General features: G+C 45.9%; 1 long non-coding RNA gene across 1 annotated transcript in view; it reads right to left on the bottom strand.

Annotated features, from left to right (window-relative positions):
- The window catches only part of LOC139539260 (uncharacterized), a 14,841-nt gene extending 541 nt beyond the window's left edge, over window positions 1-14,300 (bottom strand). Inside the window, exons 1-2 of the long non-coding RNA XR_011667898.1 lie at window positions 14,125-14,300; window positions 1-224 (exon numbers count right to left, since the gene is read on the bottom strand). The exon at window positions 1-224 is cut by the window's left edge and continues 541 nt beyond it. This is a non-coding gene — a long non-coding RNA (uncharacterized lncRNA). The remainder of the gene's footprint in view (window positions 225-14,124) is intronic.
- Between the last annotated feature and the right edge of the window lie 296 nt (window positions 14,301-14,596).

The raw sequence follows: 14,596 nt of genomic DNA on the forward strand, positions 1-14,596 counted from the left end.
GATTCTCCCAAAATCCAAGCAATCAACATCATTTATCAGAAGATACTTGAATGTAGAGAATAATCTCTGCTCTGACAGACGACTTTCTGTCTCCTTTCTTCTTGCTGATCTTGTTGCGGTAGCAAGAGAACATTCTGGAGCTTTTGGCAGGAGTGGTTGTTGTTCTTCTTCTCTACTACTGCTCTCCGTAACGGTGACTTTCCGTGCCTCAGCCAAAACAAGGTCTGAAAACAAAATCATTAAATTATGTATATGATCAAGAATATAAATCAAGTTTCAAATCAAATCAAGTTTATTTTATATAGCCCTTCGTACATCAGCTAATATCTCGAAGTGCTGTACAGAAACCCAGCCTAAAACCCCAAACAGCAAGCAATGCAGGTGTAGAAGCACGGTGGCTAGGAAAAACTCCCTAGAAAGGCCAAAACCTAGGAAGAAACCTAGAGAGGAACCAGGCTATGAGGGGTGGCCAGTCCTCTTCTGGCTGTGCCGGGTGGAGATTATAACAGAACTATGCCAAGATGTTCAAAATATTCATAAGTGACAAGCATGGTCAAATAATAATCATGAATAATTTTCAGTTGGCTTTTCATAGCCGATCATTAAGAGTTGAAAATAGCAGGTCTGGGACAGGTGGGGGTTCCATAACCGCAGGCAGAACAGTTGAAACTGGAATAGCAGCAAGGCCAGGTGGACTGGGTACAGCAAGGAGTCATCATGCCCGGTAGTCCTGACGTATGGTCCTAGGGCTCTATATAAAAATGTATTGTACCTACCAATCAGACTCTCCTTCAATTCAGCTTTATCTTCATGTGGTATGAGGACATCATGATCAAGCCAGAACAGGCAGAAAGATGGGTCCAGCAGTGCAGCCATTATGTATACATTGTCAACAAATGGAAGCTTTGTTGACTGTTCATCCGAGTACTCCATTCTGACATTCACAAACACCACCTGGAATCGACATGGACCAGACTGTATGGTGGAGGTGGTTCTCAACGAGCCGGTCACTCAGAGAGTGGGGAAACTCACTCCTCAGGTAAGAGGATCTACTATAGTCTTGCTTTTCAATTATGACAAATGTAAACAAAGCAAAAGCAAAGTGGCCATTATTTTACTGTGTTACTATTTTTCCTGAAGTTTATTTAGCACATTTTTCTTACTTACTTTTTAAAAACTCTGCATTGTTGGTTAAGGGCTCGTAAGTAAGCATTTCACGGTAAGGTCTACTACACCTGTTGTATTTGGCGGATGTGAGAAATAACATTTGATTTGATTTCATGTGCTATAACAGTGTACATTGTAACAGTGTGTTCTACTGTATGATTATGAGTGTAAGTGTTTTGTATCATTGCACTGTCTGGTCACGTGTAGTGTAACAGAGTTGTGTCTGATTGTGTTGCAGTTTGGTTATGTGTAGTGTAACAATGTAGTGTGCGATTGTGTGTAATCGTGTATGGTGTAATGTTGATGGTGTACCGTTGATGGTATAATGTTGATGGTGTAATGTTGATGGTGTACCGTTGATGGTATAATGTTGATGGTATAATGTTGATGGTGTAATGTTGGTGTACCGTTGATGGTGTACCGTTGATGGTATGACGTTGATGGTGTACCGTTGATGGTATAATGTTGATGGTGTAATGATGGTATGTTGATGGTGTAATGTTGATGGTGTAATGTTGATGGTATAATGCTGATGGTGTAATGTTGATGGTGTAATTTTGATGGTATAATGTTGATGGTGTACCATTGATGGAAAAATGTTGATGGTGTACCGTTGATGGTGTAACGTTGATGGTAAAATGTTGATGGTTTACCATTGATGGTGTACCGTTGATGGTATAATGTTGATGGTGTACCGTTGGTGTAACGTTGATGGTAAAATGTTGATGGTTTAACATTGATGGTGTACCGTTGATGGTATAATGTTGATGGTATAATGTTGATGGTGTAATGTTGATGGAACAAGTTGATGGTGTACCGTTGATGGTGTAACGTTGATGGTGTAATGTTGATGGTGTAATGTTGATGGTGTAATGTTGATGGTGTACCGTTGATGGTAAAATGTTGATGGTTTAACATTGATGGTGTACCGTTGATGGTGTAATGTTGATGGTGTAATATTGATGGTGTAATGTTGATGGTGGAACGTTGATGGTGTAATGTTGATGGTGTAACGTTGATGGTGTAATGTTGATGGTGTAATGTTGATGGTGTAACGTTGATGGTGTAATGTTGATGGTGTAACATTGATGGTGTAGTGTTGATGGTGTACCGTTATGGTATAATGTTAATGCTGTAACATTGACAGTGTTGTGTCTGGTTGTGTTGTAGGTGTTTGATTGTCAGTTCCTGCATGAGGTGAAGTAGGTCCATAATGGCAGTCCTCTGCTGGACGAGAACACAGTCATGTTGAGAGTCTACAGGTACTGTGCATTCATATTCAAACTATTGAGACAACTCCTGCTGAGACTGAGCGTGTCCTAATATGAACACTGTAATGTGCAATTTTAGTATTGTATAATATAAAACATTTAAAATAATATCATTATTTGTCATAGGCATAGTACACTTCATAAACTGAAATTAATCATCAAAGCAAGTCCAGAAATAGTTGTTGTTCTGCCCAGAACTAACACACTGGGGCTTGGTGATCAGTTTGTTCTGCCCAGGACTAACACACTGGGGCTTGGTGATCAGTTTGTTCTGCCCAGGACTAACACACTGGGGCTTGGTGATCAGTTGAATGAGTTGGTCCTTTATATGTTGCAAATGCAGATGGAGCGAGATGGGTTAGTGAAGTACTGTCACCTTGGCCTGGACCCATAAAAGTCTGGGCTTTTATAGGTCAATGAAATTTATGGTGCTTCATGATTTTATTTATATAGCGAATGCAAAGTCCATAAGCCAAGCGATTGCTTCCGGTCCTGCTGTGTTTAGGGTGAGTAGGCCTCCGCTGAGTTTGTAGATTGGACAGACTTCAAGAATGTGATTCATGGTTTTCTCCACCCCACAGACACTTTAATGCCCCATTAATGCAGGCTTTCTTTAATGCCCCATTAATGCAGGCTTTCTTTAATGCCCCATCGGTGGAGGATGGTGAGGCATGGGCCGTGGCCAGTCCTGAACCTATTGAGGGTGGTGCGGTTTTGAATATGAGTTTAAATCCCAGGTCTGCCATAGCAAGAAACTGCCGCAACTCTCCATCACGGCTCGGTAGTTGATCAGTACATTTGACGAGCCTCGGGGAAACTGCCATTGACTGCTATTGACACATTTGTCTCCCTACCCTTGTTCACCCAAGGCAGACGAACTGGAGACCCCTGTCCGAGAAACAAGCCCTGCCTCCATGGCACCAAGGAGGTGTGTTTCCTTAAAGCCACCTGCCATGAGTTCCTCAGCTCGGCTCTGAAATACCAGCACCTGAGTCCACCCTCTCCAGCGCTGATAATGAGCCAAAGGGTTTGAAGACGACAGACAAGGCTGTTGACGTCACCTTTCATTGCGACTTTGCATAGGGAGAGGAATTTCTCGATTGACTGACCTTCATGTCTTAAAGTAATGATAGATTGTCCTTTCTCTTTTCTTATTAGATCTGTTCTTACCATAATATAGACTTGGTCTTTTACCAAATAGGGCTATCTTCTGTATACCACCCCTATCTTGTCACAACACAACTGGTTGAGAGAATGTCAACAGTGTGCAAAGCTATCATCAAGGCAAAGGGTGGCTACTTTGAAGAATCTCAAATATAAAATATATTTTCATTTGTTTAACACTTTTTTGGTTACTACATGATTCCATGTGTTATTTTATAGTTTTGATGTCTTCACTATTATTCTACAATGTAGAAAAGACAAAATAAAGAACAACCCTTGAATGAGTAAGTGTGTCCAAACTTTTGACTGATACTGCATATCACTAATGGAAGTAAAATAAAGGATATCCAAAACATTTGTTGAACCGTTGATTCACTTTCCTATCACAGAACATTCAGGAAAATAGGGAGGATTTTTTTTAACCTTCCTTGGAATTCTGTGCTGTTATCTGGAGTGCAACCCAGAAGATTCCGTGAACGCCTGCCCTTTTCCGCCCTTTTGCCTCCATGTGTTTGCCATCCGTCGGGGACGGCCGCGCGGCTTGGAAAGCATATGTGAGATGGCCTGCATGTGTTTCCTAATCAGGTGTAAAATGGGCCGTTGCCACTTTCGCCAGGGGCTCTCGCGCACAAAGCTGTCTATGGTGTGACGCCGTCTGTCCTTCCTCTCCAGCGCACGGGGAGACAGGCCTTTGTTTGCACAGGCCCTGAGTGAAGCAGATTGGGGAGACTTATGCCAATTCATGCCACTATGCACAAAGAGCAGATGTGCTGTCCCAAACGCAGACCTGTTTTTTTTTTAGAGAGAGAGAGAGACCACTGCAAAACAGCAGAACCTGAGACGGAGCTGCATTTCCTGACAAAATGTCAAAAATATAAAACAATTAGAGTGTCATTTCCCCAAATTAGGGACAGTGCCACTACGAGAACTCAATCTGGGATGTGTAGAAGACTAGTCTCATATAGAGAGGCTGATGTGGTTTGTTTCAGTTTGGTAGTTTCCTAGTTTGGGCTAACTTCAGTTCCCATTTGCTATTTACTCCATCCCCTTTCCCTCCTGTAGGGCCATCCGATCAACAGCAGCACCTGCTCAAACAACTGTCCCACCCACAGCTATCAGTTTTGGGGTGGGGTGGGAGGGTCATTTTCATACCGATAGACAACCCCCCCCTGTAATAGACAGAGAAAAAAAATTCAGAACCAAAAGTTTTGGCCCCTATTCTCCCTTAACAGAACCTGTTTGCTCATGTTCTGCTTGGCTCTATTCAGTTTAGTGAGAGTTCTGGCCCACCGATGCACAGTGTCTCTGGAGGACCTGTTCACCCTTGATCTCCGACTTGGGGCTGTCAACACTGGGGAGTGTTACCTCAAGGTTGGGCCAACGCCTTCAGCCAAATGGAAAGCTGCCTGCCTGTCCCTCCATACACCATACTGACTGTCGTCCCGACTTGGGGACCTGTGTTTTGTGTTTTTTTGGGCCTGCTGCCCACTGCCACCTTTGGGTGCCAATTACCAAGTTTTTTTCTCCGTTGGACTTGTGGCCGTTTCCCCTGCAGTAAAGATGTTGCTAATGAGTTTTTGCGCGTGACCATTCATCACTCAATCTGTCTGGTGACCTTGCCCTTCTGTCTCCCTGGCAAGCAGGAGTGGGCTATCGTGGCGTTGGGTAACCGCTGCAGCATGGTAGCCTGGGAAGGACGCCATCTTTCCCTCCCTGTTATTTCCGCAACAGGGAAAGCCTGAGCAAGCGCGTGGTGCCTTTAGGCAAAAGTGAAACTTGTTGTTTCCAAATGACGGTATGCGTTCCGACATAAAAAAATAAAACTGCTTATTTGTGGGAAATTGTTATTAATGAATGTAAACATGAAGTGAATTTGGCTGGGGTGAGGGATGTTCACTTTAGGGTGCTTGACTTAACACGTCAAATATTCAAATGGAATACATTAGTTCTCAGTCAAATATGGATGATATTTTATAACTAATGACAATAACAAGATTGCAGTTTTACAACGTAGCATGCTATAGTGACCCAAACTGGTTCCAAAAATGTAAACTAGAGTTACATTCATTACAAATTGTGTCAATTCGATAATATACAATATGGACAATTTCCAATGAACACTCTGAACTTCATTTCCTGCTGACACTGATATAAACACGGCATTTAATTCATTGATTTGTTTAGTAATTTGTTCATTTAATTTCAATGAATTTCAATTAATTCATTTCCTTTCATTCATTCATTCATTCATTAACCCCATCTCCTCCCAGCTGGTAAAGGCTTCATGTTCCGGGTTCGGTACCTAAGAGAAAGTGTAGTTGTCTAACATCACGCCGACAGCGACACCACCCGCGACCACATTGTGTGCCTCATCAACGGCGGGCGCCACAGTATCCGCATCAACATCCTGCCCAAGGGTGACACAGCGCCGTTTAATGTGAGTCCATTTTCCATAACTCTACATGTCTCATTGCAGGTACATCCATGATGACTCTGAGACTGTGGAGAACAGTGTTGGACTAACAACTTTGCTCCTGTGATCTTACCAGTACAGGTAAGTAGGCCAGGAATGAAAGGAAAATAAAGAAATCTGTCTTTTGCTCCATTGTGTCCCTCTCACACCCTCCCCCTACTCAGATCCGGCCAGTGAATGACGAGCCACCCCAGCTAGGCCCAGGGCTGCGTGGGGGGCTGACCTGTGAGGAGGGGGATGGGTACAGGTCACCGCTGAATACCCCCATGCTTCACGTTTGGGATGGTGTTATTCGCCTTACAAGCATCCCCCTTTTTCCTCCAAACATAACGACGGTCATTATGGCCAAACAGTTCTATTTTTGTTTCATCAGACCAGAGGACATTTCTCCAAAAAGTATGATCTTTGTCCCCATGTGCAGTTGCAGACTAGTCTGGCTTTTTTATGGCGGTTTTGGAGCATTGGCTTCTTCCTTGCTGAGCGGCCTTTCAGGTTATGTCGATATAAGACTCGTTTTACTGTGGATATAGACACTTTTGTACCGGTTTCCTCCAGCATCTTTACAAGATCCTTTGCTGCTGTTCTGGGATTGATTTGCACTTTTCGGACCAAAGTACGTTCATCTCGAGGAGACAGAACCTGTCTCCTTCCTGAGCGGTATGACGGCTGCGTGGTCCAATGGTGTTTATACTTGCGTACTGTTGTTTGTACAGATGAACGTGGTACCTTCAAGCGTTTGGAAATTGCTCCCAAGAATGAACCAGACTTGTGGAGGTCTACAATTTTTTTCCTGAGGTCTTGGCTGATTTCTGTTGATTTTCCCATGGTGTCAAGCAAAGAGGCACAGAGTTTGAAGGTAGGCCTTGAAATACATCCACAGGTACCCCTCCAATTGACTCAAATGATGTCAATTAGCCTATCAGAAGCTTCTAAAGCCATGACATCATTTTCTGGAATCTTCCAAGCTGTTTCAAGGCACAGTCAACTTAGTGTATGTAAACTTCTGACCCACTGGAATTGTGAAACAGTGAATTATAAGTGACATAATCTGTCTATAAACAATTGTCGGAAAAATTACTTGTGTCATGCACAAAGTAGATGTCCTAACCGACTTGCCAAAACTATAGTTTGTTAACAAGAAATTTGTGGAGTGGTTGAAAAACGAGTTTTAATGACTCCAACCTAAGTGTCACAATGGCGTGTATAAGTGGCAGAGGAAGTCAGGCGCAGGAGAGTCAAATAGAGTGTAGAATGGAGTACTTTAATTAAAGTCCCAGTAATCTGCTCCATAACACTCACGGAAAAAATATAAAACAAATCTGGGTACGAAGACCCGTCGCACACCTATACACAATCAACACAACACTTGACAACGAACAATCTCTGACAAACACATGAAGGGAAACAGAGGGTTAAATACACAACAGGTAATGAATGGGATTGACAACAGGTGTGTGGGAAGACAAGACAAAACCAATGGAAAATGAAAAATGGATCGATGATGGCTAGAAGACCGGTGAAGTCGACCGCCGAACACCGCCCGGACAAGGAGAGGCAACGACTTCGGCAGAAGTCGTGACATTACCCCCCCCTGACGCGCGGCTCCAGCAGCGCGTCGACACCGGCCTCGGGGACGACCCGGAGGGCGAGGTGCAGGGCGATCCGGATGGAGGCGGTGGAATTCTTTTAACATGGAAGGATCTAAAACGTCCTCCACCGGAACCCAGCATCTCTCCTCCGGCCCGTACCCCTCCCAGTCCACGAGGTACTGAAGGCCCCTCGCCCGACGTCTCGAATCCAAAATGGATCGAATAGCGTACGCCGGGACCCCCTCGATGTCTAGAGGAGGCGGAGGAACTTCACGCACTTCAGCCTCCTGGAGCGGGCCAGCCACCACCGGCCTGAGGAGAGACACATGGAACGAGGGGTTAATACGGTAATTAGTGGGCAGTTGTAATCTATAACATACCTCGTTCACTCTCCTCAGGACTTTAAACGGCCCCATCGTGGTGTAAAAGCTTACCTCTACCCGTTCCTCAACGGCCGTGGTCGCACCTGTCAGTGGATTTTGTGACTGATCTTCCACCTTCACAGGGTTACACCACGATCCTGGTCGTTGTGGATCGGTTCTCTAAGTCCTGTCGTCTTCTCCCTTTGCCCGGTCTCCCTACGGCCTTACAAACTGCGGAGGCTCTGTTTACACATGTTTTCCGGCATTATGGGGTGCCTGAGGATATAGTGTCTGATCGGGGTCCCCAGTTCACGTCAAGGGTCTGGAAGGCGTTCATGGAACGTCTGGGGATCTCGGTTAGTCTTACCTCAGGTTTTCACCCCGAGAGTAATGGGCAGGTGGAGAGAGTTAACCAGGATGTGGGCAGGTTTCTGCGGTCCTATTGCCAGGACCGGCCAGGGGAGTGGGCGAAGTTCGTGCCCTGGGCAGAGATAGCCCAGAACTCGCTACGTCACTCCTCCACTAACCTTACCCCTTTTCAATGTGTATTAGGGTATCAGCCGGTTCTGGCTCCTTGGCATCAGAGTCAGACCGAAGCTCCTGCGGTGGACAATTGGTTTCGGCACGCTGAGGAAACTTGGGAGGCAGCCCACGTCCACCTTCAGCGTGCCATAAGGCGCCAGAAAATTGGCGCAGACCGTCGCCGCAGTGAGGCCCCGGTGTTCGTACCAGGGGACAGGGTCTGGCTCTCGACCCGAAACCTGCCCTTCCGCCTGCTCTGCCGGAAGCTGTGTCCGCGGTTTGTGGGGCCGTTTAAAGTCCTGAGGAGAGTGAACGAGGTATGTTATAGATTACAACTGCCCACTAATTACCGTATTAACCCCTCGTTCCATGTGTCTCTCCTCAGGCCGGTGGTGGCTGGCCCGCTCCAGGAGGCTGAAGTGCGTGAAGTTCCTCCGCCTCCTCTAGACATCGAGGGGGTCCCGGCGTACGCTATTCGATCCATTTTGGATTCGAGACGTCGGGCGAGGGGCCTTCAGTACCTCGTGGACTGGGAGGGGTACGGGCCGGAGGAGAGATGCTGGGTTCCGGTGGAGGACGTTTTAGATCCTTCCATGTTAAAAGAATTCCACCGCCTCCATCCGGATCGCCCTGCACCTCGCCCTCCGGGTCGTCCCCGAGGCCGGTGTCGACGCGCTGCTGGAGCCGCGCGTCAGGGGGGGGGTAATGTCACGACTTCTGCCGAAGTCGTTGCCTCTCCTTGTCCGGAGGATAAAAAACGTTCAAAGGAATTCCAGGTGGTGGTGGAGGTACTGGACAAGCTCCCTGTCTCTCCCAGCGGTCCATACTCTGGACAATGCGATCCATGGCAGCGCACAGACTGTCAATCTCCGCCGCGTGTTCCAGGACGCGTTCCTCAACCTCCATTAGCGAAGTGCCTCCTCCTGCTGACTTCATTTTTTAGGGTCAGAGATTCTGTCACAATGGCGTGTATAAGTGGCAGAGGAAGTCAGGCGCAGGAGAGTCAAATAGAGTGTAGAATGGAGTACTTTAATTAAAGTCCCAGTAATCTGCTCCATAACACTCACGGAAAAAATATAAAACAAATCTGGGTACGAAGACCCGTCGCACACCTATACACAATCAACACAACACTTGACAACGAACAATCTCTGACAAACACATGAAGGGAAACAGAGGGTTAAATACACAACAGGTAATGAATGGGATTGACAACAGGTGTGTGGGAAGACAAGACAAAACCAATGGAAAATGAAAAATGGATCGATGATGGCTAGAAGACCGGTGAAGTCGACCGCCGAACACCGCCCGGACAAGGAGAGGCAACGACTTCGGCAGAAGTCGTGACACTAAGTGTATGTAAACTTCCGACTTCAACTGTACATATATATATATATAGAGAGAGGGACATATACTCGCTGTATATACACAACCGTTCAAAAGTGTTTGGGGTCACCTAGAAATGTCTTTGTTTTTGAAAGAAAAGCAAAAAAAAATCCATTAAAATAACATAAAATTGATCAGAAATACAGTGTAGACATTGTTAATGTTGTAAATGACTATTTGTAGCTGGAAACGTCTGATTTTTTATGGAATATCTACATAGGTGTACAGAGGCCCATTATCAGCAACCATCACTCCTGTGTTCCAATGGCACGTTGTGTTAGCTAATCAAAGTTTATCATTTTAAAACGCTAATTGATCATTAGTAAACACTTTTGCAATTATGTTAGCACAGCTGAAAAATGTTGTGCTGATTTAAAGAAGCAATAAAACTGGCCTTCTTTAGACTAGTTGAGTATCTGGAGCATCAGCATTTGTGGGTTCGATTACAGGCTCAAAATGGCTGTTTAACAGTAGTGTAAATATATATATATATATATATATATATATATTTAGAGTGAAAGAGAGAGAGAAAGAGAAAAGAGAAAGAGAAAAGAGAAAGAGAGAGAGAGAAAGAGAAAGAGAAAAAGAGAAAGAGAAAAAGAAAGAAAGAGAAAGGACTACGGAGGGTGACTAGGGGATGGGGGGTAGAGAGGGAGGGAGGACTACGGAGGGTGACTAGGGGATGGGTGGTAGAGAGGGAGGGAGGACTACGGAGGGTGACTAGGGGATGGGTGGTAGAGAGGGAGGGAGGACTACGGAGGGTGAATAGGGGATGGGGTGTAGAGAGGGAGGGAGGCTGTTGTGCAGGGGGGGTTGGGGTTGGGAGGAGGTATATATGTGTGTGTGTGTGTGTGTGTGTGTGTGTGTGTGTGTGTGTGTGTGTGTGTGTGTGTGTGTGTGTGTGTGTGTGTGTGTGTGTGTGTGTGTGTGTGGGCGAGCTTGCGTGCATGGGTGGGTGGATGCGTTCATGTGTTTGTGTGCATGCCTGCATACCTGCGTTTGTGTGTGTGTTAGTGCACGTGCATCCTTGTATATGTGTATGTGGCCTGTGTCTTTGTGTACATGCTATGTGTGTCTGTGTGTAAAAGTAAGAAGGGGGCTTGTTAGGGCTTTTAATTAATAGAAAGTTGTGTTGTGAATCATTGCATGGTGTTGTGGTGTGTTCCTGCGTGGTGTTGTGGTGTGGTGTGTTCCTGCGTGATGTTCTGGTGTGGTGTGTTCCTGCGTGGTGTTGTGTGTTCCTGCGTGGTTTTGTGGTGTGGTGTGTTTCTGCGTGCTTTTGTGGTGTGGTGTCTTTCTGCGTGGTGTTGTGGTGTGTTCCTGCATGGTGTTGTGGTGTGTTCCTTCGTGGTGTTCCTGCGTGGTGGTGTCGTGTGTATAGTGTTGTGGTGTGTTTCTGCGTGGTGTTGTGGTGTGTTTCTGCGTGGTGTTGTGGTGTGTTTCTGTGTGGTGTTGTGGTGTGTTCCTGCATGGTGTTGTGGTGTGTTCCTGCATGGTGTTGTGGTGTGTTCCTGCATGGTGTTGTGGTGTGTTCCTGCATGGTGTTGTGGTGTGTTCCTGCATGGTGTTGTGGTGTGTTCCTGCGTGGTGTTGTGGTGTGTTCCTGCGTGGTGTTGTGGTGTGTTCCTGTGTGGTGTTGTGGTGTGTTTCTGTGTGGTGTTGTGGTGTGTTTCTGCGTGGTGTTGTGGTGTGGTGTGGTGTGTTATTGCATGGTGTTGTGGTGTGTTCCTGCATGGTGTTGTGGTGTGTTCCTGCATGGTGTTGTGGTGTGTTCCTGCATGGTGTTCCTGCGTGGTGGTGTGTTTCTGCGTGGTGTTCCTGCGTGGTGGTGTGTTTCTGCGTGGTGTTGTGGTGTGTTTCTGCATGGTGTTGTGTTTCTGCGTGGTGTTGTGGTGTGTTCCTGCATGGTGTTGTGGTGTGTTCCTGCGTGGTGTTCCTGCGTGGTGGTGTGCTTCTGCGTGGTGTTGTGGTGTGTTTCTGCGTGGTGTTGTGGTGTGGTGTGTTCTTGCGTGGTGTTGTGGTGTGTTTCTGCGTGGTGGTGTGGTGTGTTCCTGCATGGTGTTGTGGTGTGTTCCTGCATGGTGTTGTGGTGTGGTGTGTTCCTGCATGGTGTTGTGGTGTGTTCCTGCGTGGTGTTGTGGTGTGGTCCTGCGTGATATTGTGGTGTGGTCCTGCGTGATATTGTGGTGTGTTTCTGCGTGGTGTTGTGGTGTGTTTCTGCGTGGTGTTCTGGTGTGTTCCTGGATGGTGTTGTGGTGTTGTGTGTTCCTGCAAGGTGTTGTGGTGTGTTTCTGTGTGGTGTTGTGGTGTGTTCCTGCATGGTGTTGTGGTGTGTTCCTGCGTGGTGGTGGGGTGTGTTCCTGTGTGGTGTTGTGGTGTGGTGTTGTGGTGTGTTTCTGCATGGTGTTGTGGTGTGGTTCTGCGTGGTGTTGTGGTGTGGTGTGTTCCTGCATGGTGTTGTGGTGTGGTGTGTTCCTGCGTGGTGTTGTGGTGTGTTTCTGCGTGGTGGTGTGGTGTGTTCCTGCATGGTGTTGTGGTGTGGTGTGTTCCTGCGTGGTGTTGTGGTGTGTTATTGCATGCAGAGGCCACGCACACGGCTGGTGGGGATTACTCCTCTGCCGTGCTCTGTTCGGGGAGGGGAGCTAACGTTAGCGACTGACCTGTGTGCACGGAGCAGACACAGATTCTCCACGAGAGCCTCCGGACAATGAAGGCCTCAGCAAACAAAAGACAGAAAGAAACATCTCTCGCTCACAAAAGAACATACGTTAGGCCTCCATTCTACCCAGCTTGCTGCCAAGATTATCCATCCCTGCCCGCCGGAGCCCATATCCACCATGATCTGCTAATTCGCTAATCCTATAGTCACGAATAAAGGCGGGTATTTCTCAATCTTCACCACTGTATGGAAGGCCTACAAAATCTGGATTAGTTTGTGGGGGAAATGTAGTCGTCTAATTAATTTGCATTGAATAAAGACAGGAGACATGTGTAAGAGCATTAGCAGAGCGAAACAAGAGGAATCCGGCTTTGCCTCTTTTCTTGTTTGGGGGACGCTGGTTTTATCACCTATATCCCAGACTGTTGGTCATCAACTACACACACATCACACATTCCACCCTTGGATCAGTGTGGATCCTGATCCAAGCCTCCATCCCACCAGTGCCCATTCTCCATTCATTGTTTATCAGTGCTGTAAATGGGAACAGATGCCAGCGTGCACAGGCATGATGGCTTTATCAGTACCCAGGTGGCAGCGGGCTGGCCAAGAGCCGAGATAGGGAGGACAGGACAGAGAGAGAGAGAGGGAGGACAGGACAGAGAGAGAGAGAGAGAGAGAGAGAGAATGTGAGAGAATGTGAGAGAATGTGAGAGACGGTAGAGGGAAAGAGGAAGATTGGCATACATTTACAGTTGGATGAATGGATGGATGGTTTTTCTATATGATGCCTTTTTCAGGCAATGCCTTGTCTTAAAGCTTCTGAAATCATTACTATTGTGAGAAAATCTAAACTATATCCATTGCAATCCTTTCATGTGCATTCAATTCATGCATTTTTATGCAGTCTTTCACCGTCATTTCTCATTGTGTGTCCCTTTCAGGTGACATGTTTGTGGTTAACGAGGGCTCGTCAGAGTTATGGTTAGGTAGCCAAAACGTTAGCCATGGTTAGTTCAAAGTTAGCCATGGTTAGTTCTGTTAGCCATGGTTAGTTCAAAGTTAGCCAGAGTTAGTTCAGTTGGCCATGGTTAGTTCAAAGTTAGCCATGGTTAGTTCAAAGCAGTGACGGACTGTAACTATAAGACCTAGGCCTTCAGAGGGACCAAAAAGTTTTGGTCAAACACTTTGACACGGCTGATAGACAGGAGACTCCTGAGCCTATCACCTTTCATGTGCCACTGTTGTTGTCGCTATTGGTGAGCAGTCACACACAGCATCAAATCATGTTAAAGAATAAGCAGCCCATTCACTCCGGTAGGCCCAATGAAATCAGAACAATACAATAGCACAACCATTTAATGTCCAAAATTAAATGAACAAACCAGCTATTAATTCCTATTGCAAATATATTTGATCACATTCATCACACTAACCAGTCTAAAAGTTTAAATGCAACAAATGTTTGTCATTATTTTCAAAGAAATAGCTAACAGCATGCAAGCTGCAACAAAAAAACAGTACCACTCACCAGAGGATCATTTGTAAACAAAGTTTGAAATGTAATCTTGAAAATGGTGATGCTAACGAATTAGCAACAACATCCACTTTGAAGTTGATAACAGCTGCTGCAGACACCGTCACCATTATCACACTACTACAACACAAGGTAGCTAACGTTACTCAAGTGCTTCACCAATAGGTGCAGGGGCTCGTTTGTGCTCCACCTGGTTAACAGGATAATTAAGGAAGACCTAGGGACTATTCTAGAGATAGAATTGTGAATAACATTAACTTTTAAGCTTCTTAAATTGCACTATTCACTCTAAACTGATGCCTTAAGTTTATTTTTTGTGTATACTGTTAGTGTCTGAAGAACCCTGTCACCCCTTGGGGATTGATGAAGTTGTATTGTATTCTTCTTTTTCTCCATCATGTTTTTATGGCAAACTACAACCTATTAGTGTATTGCCGCCACCTAATGTTTTCTGTTTATCAGCCCA

This window comes from Salvelinus alpinus, chromosome 15 (assembly GCF_045679555.1).
Source record: "Salvelinus alpinus chromosome 15, SLU_Salpinus.1, whole genome shotgun sequence".
NCBI lineage: Eukaryota > Metazoa > Chordata > Actinopteri > Salmoniformes > Salmonidae > Salvelinus > Salvelinus alpinus.